This window comes from Nyctereutes procyonoides, unplaced genomic scaffold (genome assembly GCF_905146905.1).
Source record: "Nyctereutes procyonoides isolate TBG_1078 unplaced genomic scaffold, NYPRO_anot_genome, whole genome shotgun sequence".
NCBI classification, from domain to species: domain Eukaryota; kingdom Metazoa; phylum Chordata; class Mammalia; order Carnivora; family Canidae; genus Nyctereutes; species Nyctereutes procyonoides.
In genome coordinates, this window is record NW_026575051.1 from 65,238,459 (window position 1) to 65,253,695 (window position 15,237).

At 47.2% G+C, this 15,237-nt stretch overlaps 1 long non-coding RNA gene across 2 annotated transcripts in view; it reads left to right on the forward strand.

Moving 5' to 3' along the window:
- The window catches only part of LOC129512336 (uncharacterized), an 80,063-nt gene that overhangs the window by 48,020 nt on the left and 16,806 nt on the right, over positions 1–15,237 (forward strand). For both annotated transcript variants that reach the window (XR_008665030.1, XR_008665031.1), the window contains exon 2: positions 14,619–14,718. This is a non-coding gene — a long non-coding RNA (uncharacterized LOC129512336). The remainder of the gene's footprint in view (positions 1–14,618; positions 14,719–15,237) is intronic.

Sequence of the window (15,237 nt, forward strand, 5' to 3'; positions counted from 1 at the left end):
ACCGGTTTGTGCCGTTAGGGACGCCTCGTTTTGCAAACAGCAGCGGCCGCGTGGGGTCCCACCCAGGTGTCGCGGGCAGGAGGAGGGGAAGCTGGGTCCCCTCCCCGGGGCGGGGGAAGGATGGCCGGCAGCCGCACCCCAGAGCCCCGAGCGCGCGCCGGCTCCCGCGGCTCCGAGGGCGCAGCCCCCAGCCCCGGGCCACCGGCTCCCAGCCCCGGGACGCGGGAGTCGCCTGGACCGTGGGGGAGGGGCCGGGAGCGCGCAGACAAAACGCTATTCTCCCAGGGGCTGGAATCAGCTGCGGCGGCCCAAGGCGGCCGCATTCAGCCTGACTTTTCATACATTTATTTTTTTTAATAGTGTATCTTAGCAGGGGGGTGGGAGGTATGTTTTTTTTTTTTTCCAAACCGACTTCTTTAAGGCTCTCTGAAGTAAATAAGGGAGCAGAGAGACAAGGGTAGGGAAGAGAAGAAGAAAGACTCTCTCCCCTCTCCTACCCCCCTCCTCAAGTTTAAAAAGAATAAATCCAGCAGGCAAGTCCACAGCCCTGAAGGTTTAACTTTTTTTCTTTGCAGCTTGTCAATGCGACCATTGCTTTGATGGGAGGCTCCTCAAGGTGACACATTTCTGAACTTCACCCCCTTTTCAAACTAACTCCCTACCTCCTTGTTAGTGGCCAGCTCTGAACTTCTGCAAAGTGTTTTTGTGTGAGTCAAGGCTCATTCACGGGCGCTTTTGTGGGCCTCTCCTCCTTTCAGGCCTCAGCGTGTTACACCAATTAAAGGGCGACGTGCTGTAAATGTAATGGGCCGCTCAGCGATTGTTTCTGACAAGCAACAAAACACATAGATCCACCCCTTAGATTAGGCCGTTGAAGGGGAGGTTGAGGCCGGTCAGTTTACTGAATAGTTTGTGAACTGTAATTCTGAGGACTCATGTGAAAAAAAGTCTCTTCCCACCTCCCTCAGCTTGCTTCCCCTCCCCAAAACCTCCAAAAAAGAAGGGGAGAGAGCGAGGGAGGGAGAGAAAGAGAGAAAAGTGACATCCATGGGGCAGAATGGGGTCACTACAGGGAAAAAAAAAAAAACACTGAGGGGCTTGTCCTATCCTTTGGACTGTCCAAAAAGCCCCTTCAGTTCTTTCCCCTCCTTCCTTACTCCATTGCACCCGGTGCTCAGTTTTACTGGCCACAGCAGTCTTCTCCCCTGGGCGTGGGCCTCTGTCCCCCCACAGTAGACTTGAGATCAGGGTAGCAGTGAAGAAAAGTCGGGCTGTCTTAGAAAATCCCATCGAGGTTTGAAATGTTGGGACAGTGATGAGTCCCAAGCTGCAGCCGGCCTCGCACATCCCTCCTCCGGCGGGGCATCAGCCCTGGCTTCCCCTCCAGCCTCTTCCTCCACACCCCCAGCCAAGCTGCAGGGGCCCCTGATGCCAGCACTCTGCCTGGGCTCTCTCTGTCCCCTGGGATTCCCTCCTCTTTTCCAGGATCTGCATCCATCCTGGCTTTTGCAGTTCTCTGTCATCACCAGAGAATTCAAGGGCACATGTCATCTGCAAAGAAGACGTTTAGAGATTTCCTACTCCATCTTCCTCACAAATGCTGAGGCCCAGAGAAGTAACCTGTCCAAGGTCACAGAGCACATAGCTGAGCTACAACCGGAGTTCAGATCTCTCATTCCATCGCACCCCAAAAACACCCACTCTCCCGTGCATCGCCGCTCCCCTCCCAACCTGCCTCTGAGAGGGCTTCTCCGCCCTTCCACAAGGTCAGGCAACCCCAGCTCCGAGGCTTTGTCTGCATGTTCCTGCTCTCACTGCCCTGCTCTCCTTCCTGCCACATTAGGCCCAGCCCCAGCCTCCCCAGCCCAGCTCCATTCCACGGACAGTTACTGAATATCAGTTAAACACAAGGAATGCTTTGCCTTTTCTATGAAACTTTCCTCAGCCACTCTTGTTCACTGAGTCCCCTCCCCACTCAAATTCCTCTATCCCCATCATTTCTGGCCTGGAAATCTCCTAGGCAGGCTTCACGGCCCTGCTCAGATGACGCTTCCGTGAAGCCATCTCAGGGTGTGAAGATCCCAGGCGAGAAAGCAGTTCTTTGAAGCCCGGGGTGTGTGGAACAGAGGGAGTCTGGAGAGAGGCGCAAAGGTCACATCTCCTACAGCCTTGCGTGGGCCACGGCAGGAATTTTGGATTGCCCCCCAGAAGCCATGGGAAGCCAGTGAGGGGTTGGAGCAGTGAAGGTCTCTTGTCTGGATTTGAACTTCTTGAGAATTAAAGAAAGGTGTCCTTTTCCTCTCTGGGTCCCTCTACTCCCACCCCAGTGTCTGGCACATCATACTCAAGACCTGTTTGCTAAGCGCATAAACGGACTAAGTGTGTAAACTCATTAAATGCATACCACGCAGCCCTTCCTTATCTCTTAATTCTGGCTAACCGGTTTACAAGAGCCAGGGTGGTAGGGACCAAGTCATGGGGTCTTCGAATCCTCGACAGAACCGAATTGATACAAGTTCAGTGCTAGCGATACAGTACACGCTTGTCCACCGACTAAGGTGTGCAAAGGAAAGAACGGAAAATCAGGAGGTCCCAGACTTCTCTTTGCTGGTACTAATTGCCTTACCTTGGGAAACATCACTTAAACCCCTCCGAGACCTTGGTTTCTTCATCAATAAAATGGGAACAATGCTACTTATTTCATGGGTTATGAGGCCTAAGCGATACCATTTGTATGAGAATAACTTGATTGGGAAGGGACACATTAATGAATGAAAATTAGTGCATGCCCTGGGGCCAGGGCAAGAGCGGTGGGGTAGGCACCACTTTAAAATGACAAAAGGTGGTCCGGCAGCAAGCAGGATCCTGGAAGAACTCTGACTCGCTGCTGCTGGCTCAGAGCCCAGCTGGTTCCACATCTTCCCCCAGGGCGTGTTAGCCTTCACACTTGGCTCCCTATGCTTCTGCTCTGAGAAGCCTGTTTCACAGAAGCCTGAATTCTCCTGTTGCGTGCAGAAGGCTGCACTTGGAGCGGGGGCAACGGGATTCTGGGAGGCCGTGGAAATCACGCAGACTCTCATCCCTGTGAACGCAGGAAAAAGAACCACCCGTGGCAAGAGCAGACGGGGCCCACCAAGCCCTACTGCCCATTTGCTGTGGAGTCCTTACCCTGGAGGCCCGCACATCCCTGGGCAGGAGATGTGAGTACCAGGGCAGAGACTGCCAGCATGCTGGGGTGTGTCTGCACAGGAGAGAGAGCGAGAGACAGAGACAGAGACAGAGGAGAGACTGTGTTCCAAACCACCATAGTCAGCCTCTGCCAAACATAGTGGGGGAAAGAATCTTCCAAAAGGGAAGGTGTTTTTAAGTTTCTACACCCAAATTGAATTTAAAAAAAAAAAAAAACACCTGTCTTTTAACTTCCATTTAAGAACAGAAAGGAGAGAGACGTGGGCTTCTTACCTCTCCCTGTTGTGCCTTCATCTGAACGTTTTTGTAACCTCAAGGAGCAGGCTTAGAAGCTAATATTTGTAAAGTTCTGAAGCCAAGTGGCCCAGCCAACCCGCCAGGGAGAACGCCGGGAGCGCGAGGGGGTAGTCCAGGCGGGTGGTGGGAATCGTTTGGCAAGTCACGTCCTCCCCGTGGAGATGGCTTTCGTGTCTGCAGGCTAAGTGTATGCCAAACCAGGGGCCTGCCGTCATCGGAGCTAACGTGGGAACGAATGCGTCCTTAGCGACTTTTCACTCCAACCTGATGTGCGGACCGCCAAATCCTCTCCCTGGGCCCCAAATAACAACAAAAGCTATCTTTCCCCCTTTTGCTGATGCCGGAATCCCTCAGCCACAAGGAATGCATGTTGCTCCAGCTCAGTGTCAGCTCTTGCAACCATAAGTGATTTCAGTTCAAGGATTCTAGACCTGATTTTTTTTTTTTTTGCACTCGACCCCTCCCAGAGGATATTTTTCAGATGAAGTGCTCCTCCCCAGCTGATAGAGTCGTTTGTTTCTGGAGGACAGTAACTTTGGGGGCTGGGAGGTGAAGAGTAGCGGAGGGGGAAATTGGTAAGCAGCATCAAGGGAGCAAAGCGTGGAGAGGAATTTCCTCAGGGTGGGGGAAGATAGTAGCTGTGGAGGAAGGGATTAGGAGCCTCGGATCCCGGGAGGACGGTCCTCCCAACACCGTCTACAGATTGCACCGGTGCCCCGCCTGGGAGAGCAGAGCAGCACTCCCCTTGCCACGGGATGGAAGGTGGGGGAGGCAGAAACCTAAACAAGTGAATTCAATTACATCTGAAAAAGAATGGGCTAAATTAGGATTCAGTCCTTGGGCCTGTTCCAGAAAATATTTGTGAAAAGTTGGTTGAAAGAATACCACCATCCAAACCCTAATTTCGCTATTATATAAAAGCCCCAATTTCTTTGCAGTTTCTGATTAGAAAATGTTTTCCTGATTTTGTCTTTGCTACTGGCGTGTGACCTCTTAATTTAATTTTGGTTTTTGCTTATACAAACCAAGTGCCATGGAAACTTTTTCCTGTGGTGCAGCAAAGACAGGGAAATGTAGAGCACTGGTAATTATGTATTATGCACCTAATTCATTTAATTAGTAGTTATCAAGCAGCCTTAATGGTTCCAAGCCATAAACTAGGTTTATATCTGAGGATATCAGCCTGCCTCAGAGATCTCTCGTGTGTCTCCCAGACGCAGAAAGAGGGAGAGTGTTCTCAGTGGAATCAGGTTAGAATGGACCAGGATCTCACAGCATTTCCTGCTGCCTCCTGCGTCTGTCCTGCCCGGAGCGGAGCCAGGGAGGTTGGTGCCGACCAGGGATACCCAATTTACTCAAATAGCCAGTCCGTGGGAGTGAACATCCAAAGCCTAATATTTTTTGTAAAATTTGTTTTTGATTTTTCAGTCATTTGCCTGAGCTGGTAAAGAAAATCCTCCTAGGTTTCTTCAGCTCCTCTTTTCAAGGATGTTAACTCTTTGAGAGAACTCTCATGTCTATGGGGAGTGGTAGCATTTGGGAACATAAACTAGAGGGAAAGTGATGCGTGGGTGGCTCCGTGGTTGAGCGGCTGCCTTTGGCTCAGGTCTTGATCCCGGGGGTCCTGGGATCGAGTCCCCCACCCGGCTCCCCACAGCAAGCCTGCTTCTCTCTCTGCCTATGTCTCTGCCTCTCTCTGTGTGTGTGTCTCTCATGAATAAAGAAATACAATCTTTAAAAAAAATAAAAATGAATAAATCAGAGAGAAAACTCAGATTTAGAAAACACAGTGCATTTGTTTTGGTGTCATGTGCCATTTCATGGTGGATGAACATGAGGGCAGGGTTCATGCCTGTTTCTGTTCAACAGTATATTCCCAGGGTCCTTGGTTAATATTTGTTGAATAAGCTTTCAAAATATATTACTAATGACTTTCTTGAACAAGAAGCAGTTCAGTTGGACCTGAACTCAATAGAACCCTCAGTTTACCTGATTTTTCCCTGTGTCTCACTTTTTTTAATAGAGTTGACACACAGTATTACTTTAGTTCCATGTGTGCAACACAGTGATTCGACCTCTCTATACATTATGCTGTGCTCACCACACGTTAACATCTGTCACTACACATCGTTATTACAATATCATCAACTATATCTGCTATGCTGTACCTTTTATTCACATGACGTACTCATTCCACAACTAGTAGCCTGAATCGGCCTCTCCCCTTCACCCATTTTGCCTATCACTCCACTCCCTCCCTTCTGGCAACCATCAGTTTATTCTTTATTTATTGATCTGATTCTGCTTTTTGTTTATTCATTTGTTTCCTTTTTTAGATTCTATATATAAGTGAAATCATATGGTATTTGTCTTAGTCTGACTTATTTCACTTAGCATAATACCCTCAAGGTCCATCCATTTTGTCACAAAAGGCAAGATCTCATCCTCTTTTATGGCTGAATGATATTCCGTTGCATATACATACCACATCTTCTTTATCCGTTCATCTATCGCTGGACACTTGGGTTGCTTCCATATCTTGACTATTGTAAATAATGCTGCAATGAGCATAGGGGTGCATGTATCTTTTCAAATGAGTATTTTCTTTTTCTTTGGGCAAAAACCCAGTAGTGGATTTTTTTTTTTTAGATTTTATTTATTTATTCATGAGAGACAGAGAGGGAGAGAGAGAGACTGAGACACAGGCAGAGGGAGAAGCAGGCTCCATGCAGGGAGCCCCATGTGGGACTGGATCCTGGAGACCCAGGATCAGGCCCTGGGCTGAAGGTGGTGCTAAACCGCTGAGCCACCCGGACCGCCCCCCACTAGTGGAATTACTGGACCATGTGACATTTCTATTTTTAATTTTGTGAGGAACCCCCATGCAGTTTCCACAGTGGCCACACCAGTTTGCATCACATACAGTGCAGTATAACAAGAACAAGGGTTCCTTTTTCTCCACATCTTCGCCAACACTTGTTATTTCTTGTCTTTTTCATTCTGGCCATTCTGACCGGTGTGAGATGCCCTACCTCTCACTTTGTGAAAGGAGAAGCTAATAGAACTAGCTCTAGTATATTAAAAAAAACTAATCATAATTTTTCAGAATATGATCTGGGACTTGCCCAGATTCAGCCAATTTCCTATATCACCTATATGGAGATTGTTCACATCAAAGAAGTCACTCAGCCAACATTTATAGAGCGAGCCCAAAATAACTTATGCTTTTAATTTACTAATTAATTTCACCCATAAATTTAAAGTAATTACCCCTGAGATGAAAAAGAAAAGACAGTATTACCACCTCCATCTTCTCTTTCTCCTATGAGGAAAGTGGGGCTCAGAGAGGCTCGGTGATGGGCCTGAGGCTCCTCTGGTGATACTGCTGGGATGGAGGGGGTGTTCTGACGCCCTAAATGCAGTACTTCCTGAGATCTCTTCCAAAGGAACTGCTATTTTAACTCATATGTGACCAAGAGGGAGCAAATATTGTCACAATCTTATAAGGAGATGAAGTAAACATTTTAGAAATATCATCCAGTGAAATTTTTTTTAATAAAAGCATTTTCTGGTTAACACAAAAGTTTTATCAGAAAATGAGTCAGAATACTTCATTCCCCAATCTACTCATTAATCCAAATTTAACTGTAGTTAAGATATAAAAATAGAAAAATATAAGGCATTTTTTGGGTATTTCTAGCAATTTGAATAGAAATTTTCAGCATACATTTCCTCAGTAGATGTTTGATGACTTACCCCTCCTACCAGGCCCATCCCACTTTGTAGTGGCACAGGGGGTGGTGGGCCAACCTTTCTGGGCAGCTAACACAAGAAGCCACAGGACCACAAAGAGACACAGAGACTGAGACAGAGAGAATGAGTAGGGAATAGCTGCAGTTTCCTACGAAGTCACTTTTCCTATATCCATCCAAAAACCATCACCTCTTCCCTAGCATAAGTAAGTTTGAATGGGTCTTTTATACTTAAATTAAATTTACTTTGGGACAGCTATGGCAAAGGTCACCCTCAAAATGAATTGGATGGGAGAAGGTGGAGAATCTATATAATCAGAAATCATGGGGGAAACTTCCATATTAATCAAGTTTGTCTAGCATCCTTCAATCCCCCTACCCTTGCCTGCTTCTTACCCACTCCCCTCCCCCATGGGTGGCTTACACTCCCACAATGACCTTTGCTTCTGAAAAGTTCTAACTGCTATACTCTTAGGCCTATCCTTTTTGGAAAGTGCCTCAAGCTTCTCGGGTAGGTATCAAGGTTATCTGACCCAGTTAACTCACCCTAACTTGAGTTATCCCCAGAGAATTCAAAAGAAGATCTTCTAAACCAAAATGAAGCTCTGATTTGTGGGTTTTATGCCAGAAATGGTTCAGGAGCCCATGAATGGAATGTCCTGGGTCATGTGCTCACCCCTGGCCAAAAGCAGAGGACAGAGGAGCATATGGCCCTTAGGGCAAGCCAAGGAAGACAATTTTGTTTTATTTTTAAAGTAATCTCTACATCCATGGTGGGGCTCAACCTCATGATCAAGAGTTGCTTATTCTAGGGGCACCTGGGTGGCTCAATTGGTTAAGCATCCAACACTTGATCTCAGGTCTTGATTTCAGGTCTTGATCCCAGGGTCTTGAGTTGAAGCCTGGCATTGAGCTGGAGCCTACTTTAAAAAAAAAAAAAAAAAGTTGCACACTGTACTGACTGAACCAGCCAGACATCCCAGAGTGGACAATTTTAGAAGGGGACATGGTTTATGGCAGTGATTGGTATCACCTTTACATGGTTGTTTTATTAGTCTGCTCTGGCAGCCATAACAAAATGCTGTGAACTCTGTACCTTAAACAACAAATTCATTTTCTCACAGTGGTGGAAGCTGGCAAGCCCCGTGTAAAGGTGTTGGTCAGTTTGGTTTCTGGTGAGAGCTCTCTTCCTGGCTTATAGATGACTGTTTTCCCTTTGTGTCCTCTTGCATTAGGAAGAGAAAGTTCAGGGTGCCTGGGTGGCTCAGTTGGTTGAGCTGCTGCCTTTGACTTAGGCATGATCTTAGGGTCATGGGATCACAGGCTCAGGTCATGATTTTAAGGTCATGGAATCGAGCCCCACATCAGGTTCCCTGCTCAGTGGAAAGCCTGCTTCTCCCTCTCCCACTCCCCTGGCTTGTGCTCTCTCCCCCTGTCAAATAAATAAAATATATATAAAAAAAAAAAGGAAGAGAAAGCTCTGGTGTGTCTTCATCTTTTTATAAGGGCACCAGCCCCTTAGGATTAAGGACCCACCTTCATGACCTTGTTTAACTTTTATTACCCCTTCACAGGCCCTGTCTCCAAATATAGTCATATTGGGGGTTAGTGCTTCAACATATGAATGGGGGGACACAAACATTTAGTCCATAACATTCTACCCCTGACCCCCCAAAAATTCATGTCCTTCTCACATGCAAGTACATGCACTCCATTCCAACACCCCCCCCAAAGTCTTAACTCGTTCTTACATCAACTCTGAGTCCAAATAGCATCCAAATCAGATATGAGTGATACTCAAAACTTCCTCTCCAGATGTGAACCTGTGAAACCATACAAGTGATGTGATTCCCAAATACAATGGTGCGACAGGTGTAGAACAGACATTCTCATTCCAAAAGAAAGAACCAGGAGGGAAGGAAAAGGTGGGGAGTCCAAAGTAAGTCTAAAACCTAGCAAGACAAATTCCATTAGCTCTTAAGATTTAAGAATAATCCTCTTTGGTTTGATGCACTGCCCTCCAGGGTCACAGGGGTGACAGTCTCTGTGGGGAGCGCCACCCCTTCAGCTCTCTGCTGAGAGCCCCCACCATGGTTCTTTTCAAGAACCCTGCCCTCTGAAACCAAAAAGGAAATCGTCTTGCCCCCTGGCCCTGTGGTGGGAGTAGTAGCCCTAGTGATCTATAAATCCCCTTCAGGGCTGTTCTTCCCTTTTCTGGAACAGTAACCTATGTTAACAGTCTTCCTTCATTCTATCTCATTTTCTTGAAGCTGTCAGTGTCTGGGATGGTATAATCCCACCTGTATTTGTGGCTTCTGCTAAAATGACTGGTTAGAACCACAGTTCACACCACATTAATCTCATCAAAGGGTTGTGCGGCCACACTCTTAGGATACTTGGTCAGAACACCTTCCTCATTTCTCAGTATGGATAGGCTGAGAACTTCCCAAATCTTTAAGTTCTGATTTTATTTTTGCTTAAGCTTGCCTTGTTCAAACACATTTCTCAGGCAGCCCGGCCGGCTCAGCGGTTTAGCGCCGCCTTCAGCCCAGGGCCTGATTCTGGAGACCTGGGATCGAGCCCCACGTCAGACTCCTGCATGGAGCCTGCTTCTCCCTCTGCCTGTGTCTCTGCCTCTCTGTCTCTCATGAATAAATTAAATCTTAAAAAATAAATAAAATAAAAAATAAATTATGAAAAAACATTTCTCTCCTCACATCTCAGTACTTTGCTCAGAAATCTCCTCTGCTACATATCCAATTTCACTACTCACAAGTTCTAACTACCACAAAAGAGTAGAACACAGCTGAGCCAAGTTCTTTGCCGCTTTGTAACAAGGATCATCTTACCTCTAGTTTTCAATAACCTGTTTGTCATTTTTACATGAGACCTCATCAGAATGGCCTTTAACATTCATATTCCTACCACCATTCTGTTCACAATTATTGATGTGTCCCCTAAAAAGATGAAAGCTCTCCCTCCAGCACTCCTCTTTTCTTTCTGAGCCTTCACCAGCATTGCCTTTAACATCCATCTTTCTAGCATGCACCTCAGACTCCTCCAGCCTCCTTTCACTCCCTAGTTCCAAAGCTGCTGCCACATTTTAAAGTATTCATTATAGCAGCACCCCGCTTCATGATACCAAAATCTGCATTTGTCAAGATTCTCCAAAACAATCAGAACCAATAAGATGTGTATCTATACAGGAGGAGATTTATTATGAGGAATTGGTTCTGGTGATTATGGAAGCTGACAAGCACCCAGGAGAGTCAGCGGTGGGGTTCGGGTCCAGTCCCTGGTCGGCTCAAGATCCCAGAAGCATCAGTGTTTCAGAGTAAGTCCAAAGGCAGGAAAAAACCTGATATCTTGGCTCTAAGGCAGTCAGGCAGGAGGAGTTCCCTCTGACTCAGCATTTTCCATTTTATTCAGTCCCTCAACTGATTCAGGAGCCCCACGTTAGGGAGGGCAATCTGCTTTCCCCAGTCTACCTATTCAAATGCTCACCTCACAGACATATCCAGGATAGGATAACGCTGACCAAAAGTGGGGCGAGGCACTCTGCGGCCCAGGGAGGTTGACGCACAAAATAAACCGTCACAGTTCTCAACCTCGTAAGTCACCTCTGATTCCTAAGTGCACACTGAAATGCCCTGGGGAGCTTTAAAAACATACCATGTGCTAAACTCACCGCCAGAAATTCTTATGTAGTTGGTATGAGGTGCAGCTCTTGTCTCAGGAGTTTTAAGAGCTGGCGGGGGGGGGGGGGGGGCACTAATATGCAATCAGGGTGGCCAGATGAGGTACTTGAGCAAGGAAACCTAGTGGGGCAGAGAAGCCACTCGGGAGCACTTTATGTGATTCAGCCTACAGCCACCACCAACTAACAACTGAGAGTCTCTTAATTCAATTAGTTAAGGGCCTGTTATACAGGGCTAGGGGTAAGAGCAAAGGAATATCAAACGATTTGACTATACAGGTGCGAAGTACACACATGGTAAAACTGAGATCAAAGCATTTGGGGGGAAATGGGGATCCTTTGCACAAGGGAATGGTGGTAAATAAAAATTAAAAAAAAAAAAAGGGATCCCTGGGTGGCGCAGCGGTTTGGCGCCTGCCTTTGGCCCAGGGCGCGATCCTGGAGACCCGGGATCGAATCCCACGTCGGGCTCCCGGTGCATGGAGCCTGCTTCTCCCTCTGCCTGTGTCTCTGCCTCTCTCTCTCTGTGTGACTATCATAAATAAATAAAAATTAAAAAAAAAAACAAGGGAATGGTGGGATTTTATTTTAAGCTTTGGTGTTGGTGACAAATAGAGCCACGGCTTATATTTCGTAAGTTATGGACTTTTGATTCCATGCGCTTTTTATCATTTAGCTGATTTTTCATAATTACTACTTTTTCTTCTAGGAAGTTGGGGGCACATCACCCTTCATTTTCCCCAGGGCCGTGCCCACAGCCAGGAAAGGAAGGATGACTGGACTAAAGGGTCTGCTGGCAGGGCCTCTGTGGCAGCTGCTCTGTTCCAGCGCCCTGGCCTGGGCCCTGGAGTTTTGCTTCCTGTAGGGTGGGTGGGGAGGAGGAAGAGCCTGGGAGGATGGGGGAGGAGGGAGGACACACTCCCCACCACCCTAGCTGAAGAGACTAAGGTCTGGGGGTGGGTGATCATCAGATATGATTCTGTGTATTTATAGTAGTTCTGGTCCTTTCCTTTGTAATGCTAAGAGTGACACTTCCCTCTTCTCTGAGGAACAGCAGTTCTTTCTCACTCTGCTAGTAAGGCGCACCAAAAGGGCCATTTACTGTCTGGGTGAGATTTCATGCCGTATTTGCTCAATATCAATCCAGAAAGAGCCCAAAGTACATAGAAGTGTTTTGCATGGCAAACAAGGGCAGCATTACATCGCTCCAGCCTTCATCGTGAAGAAGTACTATGCAAAAACTCTCAACTCCTTAAAAGATGCTAATCCCTCAAAGAGAATTTATTGATAACTTGGGAAACCATGGAACCAACCCTGCAACGTAATTTCAAAAAAATAAGTCCCTCAGTGCGAACAGAGTTTCAGTTCAGGCAGATGGATGGTGGTGATGGCTGTACAACAAGGTGCATGTACTTAATGCCGCTAAACTCTACGCTTAAAAACGGTTTAAATGGCACACACACACACACACACACAAAAGTTCCACATTAAAAACTACAAGTGGGATGCCTGGGTGGCTCAGCTGTTTGGCGTCTGCCGTGGGCTCAGGGCATGATCCCAGGACCCAGGATCGAGTCCTACATCGGGCTGCTTACCGGGAGCCTACTTCTCCATGTCTCTGCCTCTGTGTGTGTGTGTGTGTATGTGTGTCTCATGAATAAATAAATAAAATCTTTTTTTTAAGATTTTATTTATTTATTCATGAGAGACATAGAGAGACACAGGCAGAGAGAGAAGCAGGCTCCATGAAGGGAGCCTGATGCAGGACTCTATCCTGGGACTCCAGGATCACGCCCTGGGCCAAAGGCAGGTGCCAAACCTCTGAGCCACTCAGGGATCCCCTAAAGAAAACCTTAAAAAAAAAAAAAACCCTAAAAGCATCTTATATGCAGAATTAACACCATCTTTAAATAGGTAATGCCCGGGATCCCTTGGTGGCTCAGCGGTTTAGCACCTGCCTTCAGCCCAGGGCCTGGTCCTGGAGACTTGGGATGGAGTCCCACGTTGGGCTCCTTGCATGGAGCCTGCTTCTCCATCTGCCTGTGTCTCTGCCTGTGTGTGTGTGTGTGTGTGTGTGTGTGTCTAATGAATAAATAAAATCTTTAAAAAAAAATAGGTAACGCCAGGGAAGCCTTGGGGGGCTCAGCGGTTGAGCACCTGCCTTCAGCCCAGGGCTCGATCCTGGAAGGCCCCAGATCGAGTCCCTGCAGGGAGCCTGCTTCTCTCTCCGCCTATGTCTCTGCCTCTCTCTCATGAATAAATAAATATAATAATAATAATAATAATAATAATAAATACGTAATGCCAAAACAGAAATCCCGAAGGTCTCCCTGTCCAAATCAGAAATTCTAGGCTCAAACACGTTTGCAAGGAGGCGAGAAACCGCAGGCAGGCAGGGAGGTCACGTCTATGCAACCACCGCCAGGCACCCGGACTCCTAAGAACCGCGCGGTTTTCAAGGAGGCAGAGACTGAAGCTTTGCCCCCGGGGGGGGGGGGGTGATGCGCGCCCCGGTCCGCGCCCCGGGGGCAGCAGGGGCGCCGCGGCCGCCGCACAGCCTGCGCTGCGGGGAGAGCGTCGGCCCGCGCGGCCCTCGGGGCCTCCCGCGGCCTCTCCCGCCTCCCTCCCGCTCGCCCGGCTTCCAGGTTCAATAAGGATTACATCATGGAGCAAGTATGCGGGGCAGCCTGAGAAGCAAGGCCGCCCCAATCAGGGGCTGGGGCTGGTTAACTGTACCGCTGCTGCAACACATCCCCCCCCCCCCCCCCGCCCCTCGCCCCTCGCCCCGCCCCGGCCCTCTGCTTTTCGTACTATTAAGCGCAGTATTATTGGGGAGAGGAAAATCTGATCAAAACTGTCGACCGCCAACGGCAGATTTTCTATGGATTCTATAAAGGCCACCTTAACGATTTCCCTAATTAATGGATGACATCTTTGGCTGAAGGAGAGGCGATGGATTCGACTCTGTCTTCGTCTTTGTTAACCTTCTAATTAACTTTCGTAGGTCACCCAGGTCTCCCAAACCTAAAAAGTGAAGAGGCCCATTGTGCGAGGAGCAGTAAACTTACTTTTTCTGCTGGGGTACTTAAAAGGGAGAACGATTATAAGCCGAGAAAAATAACTCCATTTAAAAGCTTTGTGGCCGCGGAGAATGCGTAGGTCCCTCCCTTAGAAAATAATTGAAACACCTTTTATACCAATATTTCTATGCATAATAAAAACAAATTAGCAAAATGCATCTAAATTCAGCAGCACTTTCAAATTACCTTTTTTTTTTTTTTGGAATGTAAGCCTCTGCAAGTCAACAAAAGGAGTGGGGTTTAGAGAGAAAATTGCAACTGCAACAGCTATAGGCCTTTATGCAGTGTGAGTGCAGGACAGGGCCAGGGGCTCAGATATCTCTGAGTCACCTCCCTTGGGAAATGCTCTTGCCCAGGCCCGGGGGGGGGGGGGGGATGAACTGCCTGGGGGACCCAAAGACTGTTCACATATAAGTAGATCTCTTTCTGGAAAGAAGTGGTTTGGGGAGGGGTTCAGAAATATTTTAATGATCTTAGTGAAAAACGGAAATGATGGTGGTGGAAAAGCCAAAAAGCAAGATGAACCACCACTGTGATCAGTGAAATTGACAAACCAGAACAATTTTTTTTAAAAAATAAAAGGTGTACCTGTTGGAATTTTAGTGTTGATGGATTTGCCAGACTGTGCCAGATAAAGTTGTGGCTGCTACTCCAGTTTCTTGGCATCTCTGACCAAGCAAAGGAGACACTCAAGGAAGACCAGGTAGGTGTTCAGCCCAAAATGAAACCAAGCTGGAGGCTCCTTTATAGGAGGGCTTTACTGAAAAGGAACTCTTCTGAGATATCTTGCAAGGGAATGAGATTCCTAACCCAAAGACAACAGCAGCAGTGACTTTAGCATTGTTTCTGATTATACACAGAACCAGAGCTAATTGTAGAAAAGTATGAAGGCTTTAAACACTGTCAATATTTTAATTGTCTTTCATTCTTTTTTCGATGCATCCCCAAATGTTTGCACAGTTCAAATTTGAAAGCTTTTTTTGTTCCTTTAATATGTACGGTGAGCATTTTTCTGTGTTGTTAGAAATGGGAACAAGATCCTTTTAAGGTCCTGACCACACACCTAGAATGAAGGTGCAGGGGGCTCCTTTATGACCTCTCTTTTGGAAAGCTGCCACACTTGTGGGAAAGCCAGTGCTCTCATGCATTACTGTGGAAATTTAAATTGCTGCTACCCCTCTAAAAAAGGGAGCAATTTGTCGTCATTTAGCAAGATTACAAA